General features: G+C 37.1%; 1 long non-coding RNA gene across 6 annotated transcripts in view; it reads right to left on the reverse strand.

Annotated features, from left to right (window-relative positions):
- LOC106491925 (uncharacterized) overlaps positions 1-22337 on the reverse strand; it is a 156877-nt gene that overhangs the window by 37017 nt on the left and 97523 nt on the right. For 4 of the 6 annotated variants that reach the window (XR_010884252.1, XR_001293843.2, XR_010884253.1 and 1 more), the window contains 6 exons: positions 19793-19862; positions 18893-19003; positions 16032-16139; positions 15875-15940; positions 6791-6843; positions 1935-1989 (listed from right to left, as the gene is read on the reverse strand). This is a non-coding gene — a long non-coding RNA (uncharacterized lncRNA). Of the gene's footprint in view, positions 1-1934; positions 1990-3185; positions 4058-6790; positions 6844-15874; positions 15941-16031; positions 16140-18892; positions 19004-19792; positions 19863-22337 lie in introns of those variants that run through there. The other 2 variants (XR_001293840.2, XR_010884255.1) reach the window with 2 other exon arrangements.

Genomic DNA, 22337 nt, shown 5'->3' on the forward strand with positions numbered 1-22337 from the left:
AAAAATCACTCTGTGGTAAAGAGGAGCACAAACTTGCCTAGTTTCAGAAAGAAACATAAAAGAAATTCTTGACTTGTCTTACAAACCTTTTCAGAACAAAAGTGAAAATTTTAATACAGTTTTTCACAGTGAGTAGTGGCACAATTTTTGGTTTATTCTTCACTTACCAGAGATGTCTGCAAAGTAACAAAATAAGCTTTTGTTGAAACCTACCTATGCCATTTTCAACTAGCTGAAATCCCTCAACTCAGTGGAGTTCTTCCAAGAGTCTTACCTGACTCTCATAAACTGTTTTACCCATTAAAAAAATATACATAATCATTATATATTTCATGCTCCTTGCCACAGTGTCAGAGCATTTAAGTGAGATGAGAATCATGTTTCTCATTTTCTAGGATTAAATTTTATGAATTGTGGTCATTTATTACCAAATTTAAAACACAGTTAGTATCTCAAACACACTTTAAATTAGAAGTATTGGAAAAATAATTTATTAGCAAGATAAAAGGTACTAGGTGGGGTTGCCTAAAAATACTGTAAACGGAAAATTATTCCCAAGACTGAGAGAAGGAAAAGATACACCCTTGGGGAATACGAAAAATGTGGGTGGAAGTATGGAATTCTTTATCTACTTAATTCTTTTATAGGTTGTGTCCATCCTCCTCTACCACCTCCTTAGTGAAATAAGGTTTCTTGAAATTTCTGGCATAAATGCTTTCACTAAACCAGGAGCTGAACTGAATTGAAACCTGCTAACTTAAACATCACATGCTGACCCAGAAGCACTGTAAAAAAAATGAGTTATAATCCCAAAGAGGTTTGCAACAGCCACACTTAAAACTTTGTTGATGCATGTTTCATGTTAAGGATACTAAATGGGTGTCATTCTTGTCCTTTTTTTCTCTGCAGAAGTCATTATCAATGCATCTCCTTCTAGTCTCTACTGGCTCTCCAAACTCCCACAGCTGATTTACTCTTTACTGGCTGAAAAGTAATTCAGTAGTGCTGCACTCCCATAGATGAAAAAGAAAAAAAAGCATCTGGAATCCAAAGTGAGAGAAATTGCTGGGAGTGAGGTTGACAAGGATTTTCAAAGACACCCTTTAGTTTCATAACTAAAAAGTTTTTAGTTTCAGAAGGTAAAATTATGATGATTTATTCTGACTAAATTTCACTGTACATGTCCAGCACCTCCAATGCAATTCACAGCCTACTGAGTGACCTTGTCACTTCCCCTCTTAGCAATCTCTAAAGTGAAGATAATACCATTTCTCTCCTGTGATTTGAGATCTCTTGACATAAAAGCTGGATGTCATACTTACTAGCACTCGGTTATTTACCAAAAGTTATTACCAAATAACTTAAGTGTCCCTGCTGACACTTTACATAGAAAACAGCTGAGTGAAGCAAGTGTCATTTTGTGGCAAATCTAAAAAAGTTTACTTTTTTTTTTTCCTAATTACAATTTTATATCCGTCTCCTTTTAACTATCAAGTCTAAGTAAAAGCTAGTACATTCTGGCCTATTAAGGAACGTCAGAGAAAAACTGCCACTCTTTACTGAACTGATAGCACGTAATTTTTCAGGACTTTTAGGATTTTATCAAATCTTTCAGGATTTTATCATTTGGTGTGAGATAAGATACTTACAAATAAATTTAAAATGAAGTTTTGTTACATGTATTCAAATTATAACCATGATGATAAATGCCCTAAAAAAGTTCCTAGAGGGGGCCTTCAAAAAAGAAAATAAACAATACAATTTCCTTGTAATGACCAGCTATTTTATCTTATTTAAAAATTTTGTTATGGTTTTTGTATTTTAAAAAACATTCTTTCCTGTCGTAGTTACATGTTGTACCATCTCGCTCTTAACTCAGTTGCATCTTCCCTCCTGTCCACCCCCTTATTGCTAAAACAAAACAGAATACACACATTCAAGAGTGTCCTCAGTACCACCTCAGACATCCTTAAGCTCTGCTTCAGCTGCCTGTGAAGAAAATGTATTTCATTGTTAACTGTACATATTAACAACACCTAGGAAGAGAAAGAGGAACCCTGTTCAATGAGCTTGTTGAAAAGCAGAAGACACACCTGTGATCTGGTTCTGTTTTCAGGGCTTCTTGCTCTCTAAGTATTACAGATGTGCATCTCGAATGTCTGTGCAATGTCCTCAGCAAATTTATATATTTTTTAAAACACTGTTTTGGAACATCTGAGGAAATAAGTTTCCCCTAAAGAATCCACCCTGATTTTACGTTGATACAGCACATTCTGGGACAGAGTTTTGGGCAGCCTGTATATAATACGAATTACATCTATAAATCTATAAATTAATCTACAATTTAAATTATAGTTTATGCAGTATAGTATAGTATCAAGGCAGAGAAAGTTTGTCAGTCCTGCCTGACAAAACCAACATTTCTTATATTGATTACAAGAGCCCCCAAATTTCTGATAGTATTACATCCAGATTCATTCTTTTGGCACAAAGCTTGTGTATATTAACATCTCTCTCTCTCTCATGCCATTATGAAGAATTTAGGTTGGGACATTGAAAAAGCCTGCATTTACAGATGTGTTAAAAATGCAAGTCAGTTAAACAGTGCCAGCCTGAGGTTCTTGTACTATCTTGTCATGACTTCGTTTTTGCCTTCTGAAGCAAGGTAGCCAAAGCATGCTCCTTCTCCATTGATAGCTCTAGAGACAACTTCCCAAAGCAGAATTTTCCACTTGCCAGCTTAAGATCCTTCCCTGAAAACCTCAGCAGCTGATCTGTCTTGTTAGGCCTAACTTTTTTTCCTAGACCAGAATCTAAATTTGCTCACATTTTGGTTGTTCAAAAGCAATAGGTCTGAATTCGTGAGTTTTGTGGAAGCTTAGAGGATATCTTAAAGTCTTTTTTGTGTAATTTTTCCCATGTACAAACAAGTTCTTGATTCCCTCTAAAACCTAGATAGCTTACACAGACAAATTGCAAAGAATATAAACCGTATTTTTGAAAAACAGCTTATCTTGCAAAACAATCCCTTTACATATTGTAGCCCTTAACACTAAGAGTAAAAGCTTTCTTCAGGTTGATAAAAAGAAATGTAAAATGAAGCAGCTAAGAATTAGACAAAGTTTAATGCTGAAAATATAATTTCCTGAATCAGATAAAAAATCTGAAAAAAGCTTCTTATTTTATGTTAAACTCCAATAAAATCATCATCAATATGAGAAGCATCTTTATAAATGTGCACTGTAGTATGACAGACACTTAATAGATATTTTAATTTATAGAGTCTGGCAGGATATAAGACCACTATAGATATACACACAACTTATTAATATTGCCATAGTATGTATGTTTGTAAAAGTACTATAATAACTATTTATGATGTACGAGCCTCACTTGCAATTGCCATTCATATCAAGTAGGACCTTTAGTCCAAATCCTAAGAAAAGTTTTACAGCTTCTGAGGAGGGCCTGGTCTCCTGTGGCCAGGGAGCCCTCATGGGACCTCCTACTGCCTCTCTCTCAGCTGACCTTCAGGAAATGTGTTCTGCTCTTTGTACCTCAGTTCCGACCCCAGCTCCCTCCTGCAAAATATTTAGAATAAGATCTTATTCACTTATTACTACATAAGGATACCATATTCATTTTTGCCTCCAGAAATCCAAAAGTATGTCTTTATTTCCTAAGAACAGTCTTTTCAACAGCAATAAAGAGTATACTAGATCAGCAGTAATGAGAAGAACTGTCTGTAAGAAGATACCAATGAAAATATTCACGCTGCTCCTGTATTTCCAAATGTGCACTTCTGCTTTAAAGTAGCTCTTAAAAATCTCTTATCTGTTTGATATTTACTAACTTCTCAGGTTTCAGTGCTCTGGTGGCAGCACTGCCGTGTAAGGATATCATCAGCTGCAGAGTCTGGAGGAGGCTGTGGTCTGTTGGCCTTGAGTTAGCTCTCCAGCTGAGAATGTTTCTTTTCAGTGCAGTATTTCTTTCTTCCTTGCAGCAGGATCATTTTCCTTCTCAGGCAGGGCACAACAGTTCCCAACTGTTCAGGCAGCTATTATTAAAATACCAGATTATAAAACTTATCAACTCTCCCCCCTGCACATATACATCCTCTCTAAAAGAAGGCAGACATGTCCAGGAAAAAGAAAATAAATGTTATGTCAATGTGTGAGTGTGTTACTTTAACTCAGTAATAAGATCCACTTACAAGCTTTCCTATCCTGCTCAATAGCCTAATCAAGCACTCCTCCTTTGTTTTCAGCTTAATCTCTCTATTTTAGATCATTTTCAGTTTCATCTCTCTAGTTCATTACTTAGCACCCATTACTATAACACCTGGATGCTTCATAACTTTCAGTGCGCTTATTCTTCCACTTTCAATGAATTTATTTTTCTATCAATAACCAGGGATTGGGGAGATCTGTATTCCTGTTCCCATTCCAAGGGCTGTTTATACATTGTATAGCAAGCAGTCACTGGAAAAAATGTCTAAAGAGTTCTATTAGCAGGGATCAAAATCCAAGCTTTACCCATTCCAGATGAGGAAGTCCTTCCAGTCTAAAGACTCTTGTATTATTTTCTGCCCAATGTCCAAGCTTCTACAGAAAGAGTAAAAAGCATCCTTATCTGCTGCAGTGGATGACTTTAAGAAGGAGAAAGTGAGAGAGAAGAATCCTCCTCATTTAGATTGCATGAGTACTGGCAGATACTGTATAGAAAAGGGCTCTTCTGCACATACGGGGTTTTTTTCTGAACAGTAGGTGACGTGGTGCATTTTGTGTGAAGCTCAGCGGTACACAGGTGTGCCAGATGATTTCAAAGCACCATGTCCATGGACTCCCCTCACAAACGGAGGCAGCAGAATAGCTGGTGTGTGAATCATTGCACTGACTCAGCATATGCCATTATGTCAAGTTTCTCGGGTGTCACAAAAAACCACACGTTTGGAGATACGCACAAAAGCAGAACTTTGGAGTACCAAGGGCACTTCATCAACTAATGAAACATTTGAAGGATCACAGTCGTAGACATCAACACCATATCTCACTTCAGGCACTTGTGTGAAATCAGGCCCCACTGAACTGTTCTCTTTTTTTTCCACGATCTTACTCAAAGTTCACAGCAGATCTGAAAACTGAAATCTTCAGTCATTTGCATCTTTTCAAGCTCTATTTATATTCTTCTAGGACTGAGCGATCATCCCTAAATTATTGGCTTCCCAGTGCTCACATGGAGCCAGTCAGCTGATGACAACAACAGGATGAGGTCCCAAGGACATTATTCCAAAACTCTGAGATATGATTAAAAACTTACAGATACATAAACCCTAGTGTGAACCAGACTGACTGGCATCTCATCTTTCTAAAGAACTCAGGCTTTATCTGTCATGCTAGAAATCTCTTATGCCAAATGTAACACTTCCAAATGTTGTTAGATCTCAAATACTATGCAGTCAAAATAGGTCACAAATATATATATACATATATATGGAGAGAGAGAGCGCACGTGTGCATGCTGGCTCATAAAACAGGCTCAGAGTATTTAATTTAGCTGCCTCAGATGGTTTAATAATACATGTTTTGATCCTTTTGCCCCAAGAAAGGCAATGACTTTTAAACAGAGTTAAGGAACTCCTCCCTAAGAGTACTCTAAAAAGGAATCTGATGCCATCCACAGTGTTGCTAGTATATCTCTAACAGCTGTGAGACTGGCTGTGCCAATCCTCCAAGAATACCCCCTTACAGAGTAGGGCTCTTTTCCTCACATGGTTTAGCCCTTTCCATGCCTTTTCTGAGGCAAAGCGATTCCCTGGTGATTCCCCACCAGCTGGAAAGCTTTCCCAACTTCCCTGCCAAAAGCAAAATTACCAGGACAGTCAGAGTGGCAATTGGCTTTCTTGCTCCCAACTAGTTCCATAGTTCATGGACTGTGCCATGAAAAAATGAATTTTTGGAGCTGTACCAAACTTCCCTTCTTCTTGCCCATTTCTTTATCCCAGTGCACTGAAAATAGTTTCTTGTCACAAACTAGCATCTAAAAATAGTTTAATCTAGAACATTTTTTCCCCGTGTTTGTTTACAGGACTTAAATGAGTACAATACAGCAAGTAACATATTAGGATATATTCAGCTTTTGGCAGGTTACCTAACAAGGTGAGGTGATTTTTCAGCACAGTTTATGTCCTGTCAGATCTTTTGCATGATGATTATTTATTATTTCTGTAATAATAATTATTTACTGGTTAAGATCTTTGCTTCCTCTTCCAAATTTCTTTGTTTTCCTAAAAAGACTACTTTGAGTTAAATGAAATAAGATGAGCAGATGTCTCTCAGCTCATCTGAGCAAATGTCTGAATGACAGTAGTGAGCAGTAGCGGTCTTCTTGGACACCATGTTAATATTGAATTATGGCTTTAAACCTTGGGTCTGACTAAACGGAGTCTTTGTAAATATTTTTAATAAAGGCAGTAAATAACCTTTTTTTTTTTTTTCATTTGGACCACTTGCAATTTTTTTCTTTCATTTCTAACACAGGGCTTCTCACAATCACTATCTTTCATTAAAAAAACAAATAAATCTTACTCTAGGATTAATCCACTACACTGTGTCTTGCAGAAAACATCCTTACCTCTGTCCCCACACTCTCCGCCAAAGCCTTTTTGCCTTCAATTATTTCCACCACAAGTAAGAGTCTGGCATACTGTTTCACTAAATAAGCTAACTTACAGTTTCTTGACTGCAAATGCCAAAGATGGTTTAAATAATAAAATAGATTTCATCTTTACCTGGGATTTTAGCCACCTTCAGCTTAGGATATATATCCTGATTTTCAGATCAGCTGTGGAAGAGGAGAAAAAGAATAAGAGTAACATCAACAGCAAATAAAATCTCCAGCTGGAAGGGATAATAAAAGAAAATATCACTATCAGGGATATCTATACTGAAGCACCTTGTATTCAGTTCTCTGATACATAATTTTGGTAAAGGTGTATCACATTATCTCTTAGGATTGTTAGGTATCTACTTTTGAAATAATTACTTTGAGCAGAACATCTGGTGATGACTACCTTTTACTTCCCTCCATCCTTATAAACATAACACTATTACACGTTCTCTAAACACACAAAACAAAGAAATATCCCTTGGCTCAGCATTAGCAATAAAGAAAGATAGTTTAGCAGCAGCTTTGTAGTGTGTTCAGAGAATCCAAAAGGATTCTTCAAACCCAAGCATGTCATGCAAATCTTTAAAAAGAAGTTAGATCTTGCAGTATATTTAATAAAAACAGAGAAGGGGTCACAAGGGGTCACAACAGATATTTTTGTGCTGTAATTTAAAAATGAGGAGAAGGGGAAGCAGGCACTCCCCTCTCTTCCGTTGCTTGTTGCTGGAGTCCTTCAGTTAGGACTACAGCAGGAGCACCTTCTCTGCCAGAAGAAGAGACCAAAAACAAGCATCAACCCCAAATTTTTCTGATAAGACATATTGTTTACATATTACTTAGAGCTATCAACTTCAAAAACTTGAACTGCTGTGAGTGAGAAGACAAGGGTCAGTAATGGCTACTTTTAAAGACAGGGAGAGAGAAAATTCAGTAAACGACATCTGCTGATGAATAAAAATCACTATTCTGATAACAGAACTGTCCACTCCTAATCACTACCTTTTCTGGCTGTTAATGTACATAGATCCCTGCTTCTCATCAGCACCCATGAAATACTTTAAAAGGATTCAAGAAAGGCAACTAGAAAAGCAAGCGTTACGAGGTTTAAATTCTCTATAAAAGGGTCCATGTCAGCAATGGAAAATGTTTTCCTCTGTATGCTCTTATTTCATTCCTAAGCTTCCTTACCTTTCTGTTGATAGATAGAAACTCCTTTCCAATTCATTCTCAGGTAATTCTCAGATTTCTCCTTTCTTCCTACAAGTAAACATATACTCCCTACTATGAAGGTGATGCTGCTGTGGCCAAGGTATATCAACTGCTCTAAAACTCACTGAAGAGATCTTCCAATGTCAGGAAGCAACATTTTAGAGAAACTGTGAGATAAAGTGGTAAATAGAGTCTCAGTCTGAGTGATGTTTAACAGACATCTAGTGACCACTCTTCTACTAGTTCACAGAAAGGTCTTTCACGTGAACCTAGCTGCCCAAGTGGGGGAAAAAAAAAAATCCTAGAGAGGACAATGTTGTAAATACTAACTTCTTTCTGCTGAAAGCCATCTCCCTGAAGCGCAAAGAGTTTTGTTGGCATTGTTTGGTGTCATTTATTAACCACTTCAGAGGCAGTTGTCCAACCGTCTTTGAAAAACCCAGTCTGGCAAATATAACAGCTGCATTAGCAGTGTACTACTAAAACTACATCAAGGTTATCAACCTATCCATCTGTCTTTCATAGAAATAAGGGATGGAAAAGAGTTTGTAAATCATTTCATTCATACCTTTGCCAACGCAAAACTGTTCCACACTGTGTTTCTAGAGGTTTGCCCAGTTTTTAATGACTCAAGCAATGGAGCTCCCATCACTTTCCTCCAATGAATAGTCTGTATTGTAAAAGATTCCACTGTAAAGAAACAATTCCTGACACTCAGCCTAAAATATTCCCTTGCTGACTTTTCCATTCACCTCTATTATATATACCATATAGCACAAGTCAAACTGCTCCCAGTTACATCATGCAGTCCTTTAAAAGTTAGTCACTTTGCCTTGGTGCAATGCCGGAAAGAATTTGTCCTCATACTTTGTTCTTCAGAAAATGTTGATGGAGGTAGCAGCTTTATTTTCATGACACACGGAAAAAGAATAAAGGGTATAAACTGGCAGGAACTTCATATCATAGGAAAGTCTGCAATTCTGTGCTAGCCAGGAACTATTGGAAGGTTGCGAAAGAAATAAAAGGCCATAGTCCTTTGGGATTTTATAAATAAAAATGTGCTGGAGAGTGTGTGGATAGCAGATGATGTCATTTATTAGCAAACAATTTGCAGACCGAGTACAGCCTCTGTGCAATTCTTCACCACTGCAATAAGTCCATTCTTGTATAAGGCTGCTGGGTCTTGGTTCTTCAATTCCATTAAAATGTATCATAAACAATAACAGTAACAATAACTCATTGTTATCTTGCAGAGTCCTTGGCTCCTAACAATAGTATTTATTCAGGGAGTGTTCTGTACATATACATTCTTAAGTCGTGAACAGGCATCTCTAAGGACAAGGAAATGCTGCAACTCCATGCAACATGTGTCCTGGGGATTCATAAATATATAACCTCACATTGCCAGTTGCAAACTGGTTTTGCTAATCTTTTTTTTTTTCTTCCTAGATAACCTCCCTAAAAAAAATCTTAAGAAAAGCCGGTTCCTTTCAAAACAGGAACTATCAGTGCAATTTCCCATTAAATTTTAATCTTGAAGACTTTCATTATTGATCAGATTGCTTAATGCAACTTCATTAAAAAAATAGTGCCATAGGTAATACTAGAAAGAGATGTGTATACTTCAGAGTTTATCTTTATATGTGAAATAAAATCTGAATTTGAGACTACATAGATATTAAAAACAGATGACATTTTTCTGACTTTCACTGATTGGTCCTTCAATTAGTATGTTCTTTAGTTCTGCCAAAATTACTTGTGACATTTTATTCATTAGCACAATAACAACAGGTCATTATCAATAACCCATGGCTAGCTTCATACAAAGAGATTAAGCAAATTCTCTTATTTCCCATGGGAAACTAAGGTCAGTGTAAAGGCTGTCCAGAAAAGGAAGGGTTAAAATTCCACAGCCCAAACCACTTGAGTGATTACATAACCCAGAGCAAAAGAAATCAAATGTTAGTTACACCAGTCACTCAAGAACTCAAAAAAACCTGCACAATCAAGAAATATCTTTCTCTCTATTTTTTTTTTTTTTTAGGTGAATCACTCAAATATTTTATCTTCTTTTACTCAGAAGCATCTGTGAGGAACGAATGCCGAGCATGGGAACCTCAAAATGAGAATATTCAGTATGGGTAAGTCTAAACATAGACCTCACTTTTGGTTTGCCAAGATGTTCTTTTACCTCCTGCCATGTCTCTGATCTTCAAGAAAAATGCTACTTAGGCTGTAGATGTAGGAATAATGACATATCTTTCTTCCAAAAATCCACAAAAGTCTCACATCTTTACCCTTACAGCAATTGCTAAATCCAGCAAACAGATTCACTGACCTTGCTCTCTTGATCTCTCTTTCTCTCAAATCACTATCAGATCCAGAATCAGACTTAACCCGGTTCTCACTGACTTGGGTGTCGCTAGACAGATTTCTGGATATAAAATGGAAAAGAAACTGGTACAACTTACAGGCCAAGGGCAGCATTTGTTGTTGCAGTCCAAATTTCAGCCTACCCAAATTTATACCATTCTGACCAGTCAGTGCATCAGTCCATCAATTCAGATTCCATTTTACATCAGTTCAGTAAGTATAACTGTACAAAGCAGAACCCGAATGAATGAAGGAAAGTTTTAGGTATAAGGAATTCCATCTACACAACTTTATATGTCTTCAGATCCCCTAAAGCAAAGCAGGACAGCAGTTTGACAGGAAGCATGCTGCCTGAGGTACTGCATTCTCTGTTTTTAGTGCTATAAAGACTGCACATGCCCAAATCAGCACTTTGTGAGTTTTTTTGGTTTTTTGTTTTTAATATGTTTTCCCTTCTGGTCCTAGTTGGTCCTTTATGACCTGTAGAGTGTGGTTCTGCTGCAGAACCAGCATCGTAACAGTAGATTTGTGAAAGTTTAAGTATTATGGCTCATTGAGGTAGCAGTTGCTCTATTTATTTATTTAGCTTAGCAAATGCAACCTGGCTCCTCATAGTTAACCTGCAACTAAGGGCTCGGATTTTTGTTGTTCTCAGTTTTATTGGGTATTCTTTCTTTACTAGGTTTAAAAAAGCCTGCAATTAATCCCTCAGTAGTACCAATGCAATTCAATCTACAATTGATATTTAGATGTCATTAGAACAGGATATTATTATAAAAGCCTATGTTAACAGTTAACTTATTTAAACTCATTCTGTGAGAATGGAAGCAGAATTTGAAAATCTATGAAATGGAATCCTTGAGAAATGAAATTCTAGAGTGTTATTCTTGCAAAAATGAATTGCTTTGCCTGCAGCTAAGGCACAAGGTAGGTAAATAGATGTTGTTTGAAATAGCATAAGGGGTAGAAACACAATGAAAGGTGCCTAAAACAGAAACCTGGAATAAAATGACTTATTTATTTAGTCCACAATGTTTTACCTAGTCTGTTTGAGGCCATGTTTGAGAGATTAAGATCTGTGATCAGGTAGACAGTTACAGGAATTATCTGGTGGGAATAGCCCAGCACTTCAGAAACAATTTGAGATTATTAAAGTCAGTCTGAAATGGAACTGAGAAATAACATTGTGCATTTCTGCCACTGCTGTTGCACATGAGAGCAAGTTTAACAATGGTACTCATGAGAGTCACTCTAGACATGTTTGAGAAATGGAGATTTACCACTAAACCCACAAATCTTCCATATTCTTTCCATACCTGTGAAATCAAATATTAGAGAAGAAACTGGACCATTCAAATTGCACAGAAAAATCTGTCTCACAGTGTTCAAGTATGTGGTGGTGAGGATTTGGTTTTGTAATGATTTCTTTTCTCCTGCTTCATAAGTAAACCACCAGGGGCATATTTTGCAAAGCTAACTTTTATTTTTCTAACTGCAAATTTGGAGATGACATTGCATCTATAAAGGATGGGGGTAGAAGACAAACTATGAGTCTATTCTCAGGTAACTTAAATTTCCATTCACATGGAAAGCTTTTGGCATGAAATTTCAAAGCTTTGCTGAAAAGTAGAAGAGCTCTGACTGCTGAGTATGAGAGAAAATGGAATGACTGAAGACTCATTCACCAGCTCATAGCATTGCTTGCAAGGGATGTGGAAGGCCAGACCTTGGATCCCTGCTCAAGCCTAATTCACATCAGAGAGTTGCAGACCCCAGGTAAGCACTTTTATCATAAGGCTTTTCAAACCCACCTCTGGTTGCTGATACAGCTGGACTGTTTGTCCTAGTCTCTTAGCAAAAGTATATTGCATTACACATGATGAACGGTCCAGGGGGATCATGAGAGACAGAGAGAGACTCCATAACTGAGTTTGCTCAAACTTGTGACTGCCCCAGTATCATTTCACTGGCATTAGAAGCAAAGATCAGAAAAATTCCACTGGTGTGACAAACTACAGGATAATGGAGCAATTGTGATGGGAAATCTGAGACTCCCATACAGAGGCAACAACAACCATGATACTGATATAAAAGTTTTCATTTACAAATCACAAATTCTAAAAAAAATATGTTTTTTTTGTTTGTTTTCAGCTGAAGGCCATTGCTTTATATTGTCAGGGTTCTGATTCAGCTCCTACTGGGACAGATGTTATCATTTGGCACTGAAGTTATAATTCAGGGCCATTTTCAAAGCCTACAGAAATCCCTAATCCATTTCAAACATGAGAAAAAGTACCTTGAAAAACATCTGGCTAGTTTGGTCATTTTTACAGGTCGTCCTCATAGCCTTCTTTCATTATTATTTTATCTTATGGCTGAAAATGCTTGGTTTGCTAGCATTCATCTTTCCTAGCCTAAACATTTCAGGAAACATGGGCAAAAAGACTTTGATTTTCCACACTGGATTGCTTCAGTCGAGTTCCAGATTCAGATTTATGTGCTGGCAAACAACCCACACCCCCAGTTTTTGATGAGATACCCAGAGTAAGTGATTTCTCAGATTATTCCCTCCCAGCTTGCATTATTTAATTATGACATATTTCTTTAGTTTGGATTCTAAATTTGAATATAGTTTCACACTCCAAATCCTTAGAATAATGAATAGTATGAATCACTCGCTGTACCTGTGTATTTTGCTCTCAAACTGCACAGGGCTGATGTTCAGATCAGCATTTCTAACCATTGTTTTTATGATTCCAGTAGTACCCTGTAGAAACTACAGTAGCTGTATGAAGGACCAAAAATGATTGTATCCACCTTCTCCTCTCTGAGATCTCCCAGCTTGCACAACTTTTCTGCAAAAATGAAACCTGTTCAGCTGCAAGCTCACGGGTGGCAATTCACTTACACAGCCTGTGAAATAAAACACACATTCTGCATTAAGCCTGATGAGGACTTCCCCAGTATCTCTATCACTCTGTATTTCCAGAAGGGGACTTGCACACTCAAGGGCTTCAAGAATGGTGTGAGGAGGTCACTCAGCCAGCACAGCTTCATGTTCAGTACGTATCAGAACTGTTTCAGACATATGGTAATAATGTCGCAACATATGTGCCAGAAACAAGTGGAATGATAACAGAAATGAAGGGCAAAAAGTGACGGGGTAAGAAAATAGTTTTATAGAAATAAAGCCCTGACAGTAGTTCAAGTTAAGCCATAGCCTCCTTCAGGTTACTATACATTTGGATGCTGAAATCATATTTGTCTTTGGCATCTGGCAATGTCATTTAATATGTTCTTATGGCCCTGCATGCAGTTAAGCATGCACTGTATATTATTTTATGATGTTTGAATTGGAATCACACTTTCTGGGTACAAGTATTCATGTTTTTGCAGATTCTTGTGTAAAGCTGGGACAACCTGTTTCCAATTTCATGACCGTTTATCGCTAATCCAAAATGACTGCAGCACTACCTACAGACAGGAAGCTGGATGAGGACTTGTGTGTTTTGGATGCATCATGCTCTTCCCAGGAAACTCTGTTAAACTAGTTTTATGCTTACATGAGGGGAAGACAGAAATTACTAATGGACATGACTGTGCCTAATCTATATATAGTTTAGCAAAATAAAGGTAAAATTGAGATGGGTCTTATAGCAGCTCTTCATCCATATGAGCTCTAATAATCATTTCAGCATTCCATTCAGGTTTCTGCTTTTGCTTTCTCAAAAATCAAACTGCATAAAAGGGACCTGTACTCACTAGTTCAGCCAACTTTCAGGAATTTTACAGGTTTTGGTCTCTGGGCCTAAGAGCTAACTTTTCCTGAAACAACCAAAATCTTATTGCAAAACATTTCTTCTATATATTTCACACTATCATCCTGTAAGAGATTACACTGAATTGCAGTTGTATTATATGTCAAAGGAAACATATTGTAGAATATTCCCTTGAGGAGCAAAAAACAATGTTGACGAGAGGACGGATTAAGCTGTCCTCCAGAACAACTAGAAACAGTCCAAGAAATATGTACTTAACACTTTATGAACTTCTAAAACTTCAGAGGTTCATTTTGGCCAGCAGCTGATTTAGAATTGGTCTAATAATCCTTGTGAGAAAAGGTTCTCTCCTGAGATTTATAGCAGTTCCTGGATTTTGATGGACAGGAAGAGCCAGAAGATTGCTCTCCTAATAGTTCTAGATTTTTATGTCTAATCATCATAATCAAATAGTAAAGGTGCACATATTTTTCTCCCCTTCAGAAGTTAACCATTTCAATGGAATTTTGAAAATGATTAGGATCTGGTTTGCTTGAAAAGATTTAATTTGGTTGGATTGTTTATTATCATGTTCAAATAGACTGTTCATTATGCTACTCAAATAACTAAGGCAAGATTTTCAAGGAATATACATTATTGGCCACAGTTAGAAAGATGCCTCTAGATTTTAATTTCCAATTAACTGAACCTGTAGTTAACATCAGCACAAAAAATAGCAAGAAATCCTCTTTCTTTGTTTATGCACATTAAGTTGATGCTATTTAATGATTAGCACATGTGTCCATAACCCAACAGGAACTGCAGGAAGAAAAATGAAAACATGAATTTAAACAGCCCTGCTTATAACTCTAAGAAAGCAGTAACAAAGATATCTAAGATTCTGAATGACAATACATTTTCAGAAATCCTTTAAAACTATTTGCACCAGTACTGCTGGATATTTTTAGGTCTTTTCTTTAGGTCTTTACAAGCTCAAGGAATAATATTTTCCAAAAACATGGAAAAATTCCATGTACTTTTACTTAAAAACAAGCATAAGACTCTATTTCCAGTTTCAGCTGTGACTTCTAAACCTTTCCCTCCAAACAATTCTCTACCAATATTTTATTAGCTTGGAAGATAATATACCTACACTTGCTTCTTGCTTTTGGAAGAGAGTTACAAAAAAGGAAACCTCCTTCATGCAGGATACTGTTTTCAGTGCTTCTAAAAGCGATGGAGAACTCTGGAGACAGGGGTTTTTTTTAATACTTGCTTAGTCTATAAGATATAATTGGTTTTTTTTCTATGAAAAAATATTTCATGGTTATTTGACTAACATAATTATGAATTACACCATGCTATGGTGTTTCTTTTGAATGATATACATTTTTCTACATTACTTTATAAATGTCTTCAGGGTTTCTCCCCATAATTTTATTATTGGATTTTATATATTTAGTTACAGTAGATTATGATTTCCATGGCTAACTTTTTAACTGTCTAACCATTTAATGGAAAGGAAATTTAAAAGTCAACAAAGAAAATATGACAAAGCATGTTCACAATCAGGTTCACAATCCCTTAAAAATAATTAAATCTGTAGGAAATGCAGAACAAAGCCATGTTTGTCCCCTGCCACTAGCGTTCTTTAGTGTGAAGCCCACCAGAGTTCAACAGTTATGAAGCCACAGACACTACTCCATATCCTGAGGGGAAAATAACCTTTCCGAGGCAGCTCTAAATAGCTCCTGGAGTTCAGTACAATCCCTCTTTTCCTCAGAAACAGTTCAGCTCTGCCCCAGTGAATTTCTGTTAGAATCTGGGTAATCATGTCTAGGAAAATAGCTGAGAACAACGTCTACCTGACCAGAAGGTACTTCAAGGAGCTAAACATCTCAAAAGGTGCAATTGCCTGGCTGGCATCTTCCCTAAAGGAAAAAATACATTAGTATGAGAAGGAAGTAGCAAACAAGAACTTTCAGGTTAATCAAGGGGGACAAGACCCTAAGAACAAATTACCTTGACCGAACAAGCAAGACAGAGACATGAGTATCTGAAAGTCCTACCAATGGCTGCACATGCACTGTAGTAAGTTGTGAAGAACTCCACCTCTTCTACCTTTACTTCCTGCAAAATAAATTAAGTGACAGATGATCACAAATGCTATCCCACATCACGTGCCATTAAAATCAAGAAAGCAAATGTGCAGTTTATAGGAAAATATCAAAATTCTAAACACCTACTGTACTATATCACCGATCAAGAAAACAGAGTTTGTGACTAAAATAGAGGATAAAGCACCAAAAGGTGTCTATTCCATTTCCAGCCGTCAGAAAGTCTTTGCATGACCTTAAACAAACTGCTTAGCTTTTCTGATCTTTAATATCCACAGTACATTTGCCCATTCCAAAATATACTACACCTTGTAGAGAAATAGTCTCACTCCCTCCTCTTGAATCTTTTGCACAGAATAATTAAATAGTCATGGCACAAAGAGAGAGTGTGAAATCTCCAGGCACTTTCCCAGCATGAGCCAAAACTGAGCCACAGCCCTTGTTCTAGTGAACATATCAAAATCCTGGATTAAGCAGTAATAAGGACACTCTTTAATCTCTGGAGCACTGCACACTTGAATGGCATCCACGGAATAGGCAGAAAGCATCCTTTTCCCTCTCTCATATCCTGGTGGTTTAGGCACTCTCACAGAAGCGTACACTGGATTTTCCTTGAGGCAGAAGGGGGGGGGGGGGGAAGAGAAAAGAATCGGTTTCCTGGATGTGAGACAAAACGCTGAGCTATTAGATAACAAGACAGCAGCCGTCGCTGCGGACCTTCCTTCTTGGGCTGCTCTGCTCAGAGAGCCTGCGAGCTTTTTCAGGTGTGTTCCGAGAGAGTTTACCTGAACCCTCTGGCCACTCAGGAGTCAGAAGAAAATCCCTAGTGTGGTTTCTGACACTGCGTCTGTCATCAGGCGCTCAGACATTTAACACCACCCAAGGCATTTCTGGGCACAGCAAGGCATAGGACTTTCAGCACCCAAGGAATTCTGGTGCAAAAAATTGAGGCATTCAAAAACACTGGTGTTAGACAGCAGCTGGACATGTCTTTTGAGAAGTGTAGTATTGGGCACTTAGAACATGAATCATAGGATTTAGGCACTAGTCTGCCAATGCAGATTTTTCCCAAAGTGGCCACATAAGTACAGCTGCTAAGGATTTTTTTTTTTTTTTAACAAAAAAGTTTCTCTTCAAATGGTGTGGATTTGCCAAAACCAAACTTCATATAGGAGTGTATCAGTTTAAATTCTCAAGAAAGGTGTTCCACATCCAAGAACAGAAATTCTGTTTAAATCCCAAGGTTTCCTTCCACTACCTCTCCCCTCTCCAATATCTGATAGGCTAGACATCAGAAGACTCATCTCAGATGTAAAGATTGAGGTTTAAGTCCTGGTTTGACTGAGAGATAAGCAGGTCTTAAACCTCAGTCTTACACAAAGGAGAAGTAAGTTATATACTTAACCTAAGGTAGAAGTGCCTCATTTGTGACCTTTTTTTTTTTTTTTTTTCCTTAATTGCTGTTTTCATCCAAATACAAAATGGGAAAAGTTTTCCATTCCCATTTTTTCTGTGAGCCAGGAAATCTATTTCCTGTTCAGCTTTAGACATGACTTACTCACCCCCGCACTGTTTGGCTGTTGTAGAATTTTCTGTACCTTCAGTTATTCTATTTCTGTTAAAATGCAGTTGGGGAATTAGTGCTCCAGGTTCATTTTTGAGCAACTTCCAAGAATAAAATGTGTCCATCAAAGCAAGTGTATTGTTCCCAGTTACTTATATCTCTGAAGGCAGCATTTGGCCAAACTAATGTGCATTGAGGAGCCATTAGTTCTGAACCACATTGGTTTCTTATTTCAGGATACAAAACAGTCTTTCCCACAGAATTCTAGAGTTGTGTTACACAAAACAACCTGTTATATGTAAACAAACAAACAAAAATAACAAACAACAAAAAAAAACCACGCTGGTTTCTAAATGCACTGAAAAGATATAAGATCAAATTCACTAATAAGTTTCCAGCTGCTTTGCAGTACTTTGGCAACATAAAACAGCTGTAAAGCTGGTTTATCTGGGTTAAGCCCAACCTATGGCTACTTTACATCATCTGAGTAAAGAAAAGTCAGGACTCTCTACTAAATCTAACCTCTAGAAAATATTACACTGCTACTAGGCAAAGCACAGGGAGAGAGCATATGACCATACTCTCATTCTGTTATATGCTATTACCCTGGACTAAATCTTGCCACAGGTTCTACAGGAAGGTGGGAAAAAATCCTCCATTTTCTGTGCATCACTTATACATCTTAAAAATCCTTTGCACATATGCCTCTTTAAAAATACTCAGAACAACATATAACTAAGTTTTAAATGTTCCAAAAGTATCAGTTTTTAATGATACTTTGAATGTATTTTGTTATACCACATATTTGAAATATTATGAAAATTGGCAATGTTGTCCCATTTTAAGCATGCAGTACTTTATACAGGGAGATATATGTTTTAAATATATGTGCAATAAATTTTAAGCAAACATATTACAAATATATAGAAAATCTACATTTTTTCCATATGGGATGATCCCTGTTACAGCCATTTTATTGTTCACTACAGACAGTTATGTGAAGCAGACTGCATTCATTTTATTTTTTCTCCTACAAATCTGTAGATATTTTTGCATATCCCTCGCATACAGTTAGCACGATAACTGAACCCTATCACAGACACACTGTAACCACAGTGTAAAAGCTCTCTCTTGAGCTCTGCTGACTGAGCTGCATGTTTTAACATGAGCTCTTAGAAAACTGCAAAGCAAATCAGTCCTACCTGGTCTTGTCCTTGGTCCTCAGAGATCCATCTCTTTATATCCTTGACTTGATCATGCTGTGTCTAAAGGCTTCTGCCTCAAACATAGTTTCCTTTCAGTTTTGGAAATACCTAAATCAGTAGCAGAGGGCTATAGTTACGGTAACTTGGTGACTAAACCAACTTCTATCTAAAAAAACCCTCCTGCTGTTTAGTGAAGTAGTTTCATATCACAGTCATTTATTTTTGTTGTTTCCAACTTTTAGTATGTCCTAAGCACAGAAAGAACTGTCACTGATTGTTAGCAGTTGGAATTATAAATTTCGCTCAGCTGTAAAACTGATTATTTGTTAAAATTAAATTCTCAGCTTAAAGCAAATTCATTCAAACAACTCCTACTGAGCTCTGGATGCAAAGTTCCTAGCCTTTCTATGATACTTGAGGTGCCCGGAGAACAAATAAATTATGAATCAGGAAGAAAACAGATCTTTTCTCATTTCAGGCAAACTTTTGATCCTACTTGAAAAGAAAACATTTGTCCGTGGGCAGATCCATCTTTAACAGATTCCTGCCCGTGTGTTCTCACCAGGCTATGGCTGTTTTGTTTCAACAGCCAACTACCTTAATACTCCTGTTTCCATTCTATTTGCAGAGTAGACGTCCTCTTTTGACAGATCATAAATACCTGAATGTAGAGAAAATGGCCTCATCTTACAGCTTTTTCAGATTATAAGTTTTACTCTCCATAAATGAAACTATTTGAATCATATTCACTTTTAGCTCACTTAGCCAGCCAGTATCTCTAGCCACTGAACAATACCTGACTCACCACTGTGGAAAGGCTTAAGCAAGCACAAGTGTTGAGTTTACCACACCAAATCCCACCTCCACTGCAGCCACAGAACGACACTTCAGACTTACTGAGAAATGCTCTGTCAGACTTCAGGCACTTTCTATCAGTTTGCCCCCTCTATTCATGTGGAACCGGCAACTGAAAATGAAGAAAGGCAGCTTCTGAAAACTTCACACAGCTCCGTAAGCAGTCATACAGATACCAACACAGCTTAGGAATCATTAGGTCAAATGGTGGCAGGAGCTTTAACTTCTTATGTAGCAAAATACTTCACTACTTAATAATTCCTGCATTATAGGGACATTAACAGTTCTTTTACTACAATACTTTTTCTCCAGCTGTCAAAAATGTTGTCTTTTAACAGAAATGTTAGAAGTTGCTACCTTCCATTCCTTGCTCTTATTTCAGTGGTATAGAGAAGGATTTGCAGAAGGACTACAGTGACTTAATGTGTAATCAAAGAAGAAACAGACATAGTGATTGCAGCACATGTGACCATACATATCCTAGCTTAAACTAATCTTGATAACAGCAGCAGTGAAAATAGTAACATGGGTTTTACCCTGCGTTTGTGATCACAGTATGTAACCAGGGCTTTGGGAGGGATTGTACTCCATTTTTTGATATACGTAAAAATCCACACCATCTCTTCACTGTTATTTTCTCATGCTAAGTAGAATGAGTTGAGACAGGTATGCTAGTACATGACAAATACCTCTGTTTTTACGTATCAATTTACCTTTAAGATTACAAGCCATACCGAGTGTGGCGCTGGAAGCCACAGCCGTAAGTATGAGAGCCTTTGGAAACATCTCCCAAAATGGGAAAGTTCTGTAAAGTTCTTATGTCTCTGTATATTTAAATGACAGGTATGATACACAAAAATCCATGCATATTTATATATATTTACATAGAGTGTGCATATCCATGACTGTGTAGACATACGTGATCAGTCATTATATAAATTTTAGACATCTCTTTTAGTCATACAATTGGAAGCCATCATCATTAATAGGTAAATCAAGGTGCAAAAATTTGCATTTGTCTATATCAGCACTATATAAATTATCACAGATCACAGAGTTAAGGTTGTGCCTGGATTTTTTGAAAGTCAAACTATTATTACAATAAAATTTTACTTTTTGAGGGACAAATGGTAGCAATAAGCACTATTTGCTTGGTCTGCTTTCTAAATTTCATTGAATATAATGAAAACACCCTTACCCCACCCACTTGCAAAAAAGCCAGCTGAGGCTGTATTCCTGATGATGCCTCAAGACACCTCTCCTGAAAAGTTCAAAAATTAGTATAACTAGTTCACCTTGTTTGTTACGTCTCACTTCTGTTCAAATTCCTATCTTTTCTTCCTTCTACCAACTCCCCTGATTACGTGATTTTCAGAGACTAAGTTCATGATGAAATACAAAGGAAACCATGTGACAGTTTTTACATCTTAGTGTGTGGCACCTTACCACAGCAGAAGAACCTCTATCCCTTAAATACTATTGCACAAATGTATCCTCACCAGTTATGAAAAAATGAAGTATAAACAGAAACTAACATAGTTTTTCTAAAGGGTTAAGTTAACTCTGACTCTTCTTTCACTGCAGGCAGCAAAAGAGCTCTCACAAATATCAGAGAGTGTAACCCAAGCAATGCTAAGCACTTTGAAAAATCCCCTCTGTACTATTAAGCAAGCATTAATTTTGGTTTGCTTTTCTGGGAATATTTGTGCAAAGTATTTTTGTATGCATAAATGTTTGGGAGGGAACATGCATGCTGAATGCAGCACCTGAACAAATATGTTTGCATATAAGCCTGTAAATATCTAGATTAATATGGATCAGCACTAGAAGTGCTGCTTTGACCACCCTGTCTGTAAAGCAATGACTTCAAGTAAATGTGACCAGAAAGAAATCAAACGTAAAGTGTGCAGGTCAGCCAATAAATCTGGCTTATGTCTTTCTTCCTCAGGCAGGAAGGAACCCAGCTATTTTTAAATCTGGTGTCCAGGTACATAGCCAAAAACAAATGCTACTTCTTTCGGAGGAGAAGACAGGAAAAGGTTTTATACGTTCTGAAGATTTCCCAAGGCCTGCTAGTCTCCTCTGTCTTTGCCCTTGGTGTGTTACACACTATCATCCTAGGATAATTTATTTCTCACTGACTTCTTCAGGTGCTGCTTTTTCCAGTTAGGAAACGGAAATTATACTATATTACTTCAATAAAAAGAAAAAAAGACTACTTAATTCTACATATGCAGAAGTCAAAATAACATTTGCTACAGATCATTTATAACAACCCCATAATCCAAGTCTATTCAAAATATTTCATGCAATAATTTCAGAGAGTAGAAACTCACATTAGTACAGCAGTTTTGATAGAGAAGTCAAAAAATGGAAGAAAGATCAATCCTAACCACTTTATTCCAATGTTCTGTATGGGACAACTTTGCTTCCCTAGATTTCAAGATAGTTCAGAATAAGAACTTGATTTCATCTTAATACTGCTCACTAATGAAGCCTGACATATGTAGTCTATCATTAGAAAGGCTTCTGGACATTCTCAAATACAATTAAACTCTTAGATTTATTGCAATTATTTTCCATATGA

Source organism: Apteryx mantelli, chromosome 5 (genome assembly GCF_036417845.1).
Source record: "Apteryx mantelli isolate bAptMan1 chromosome 5, bAptMan1.hap1, whole genome shotgun sequence".
NCBI classification, from domain to species: Eukaryota; Metazoa; Chordata; class Aves; order Apterygiformes; family Apterygidae; genus Apteryx; species Apteryx mantelli.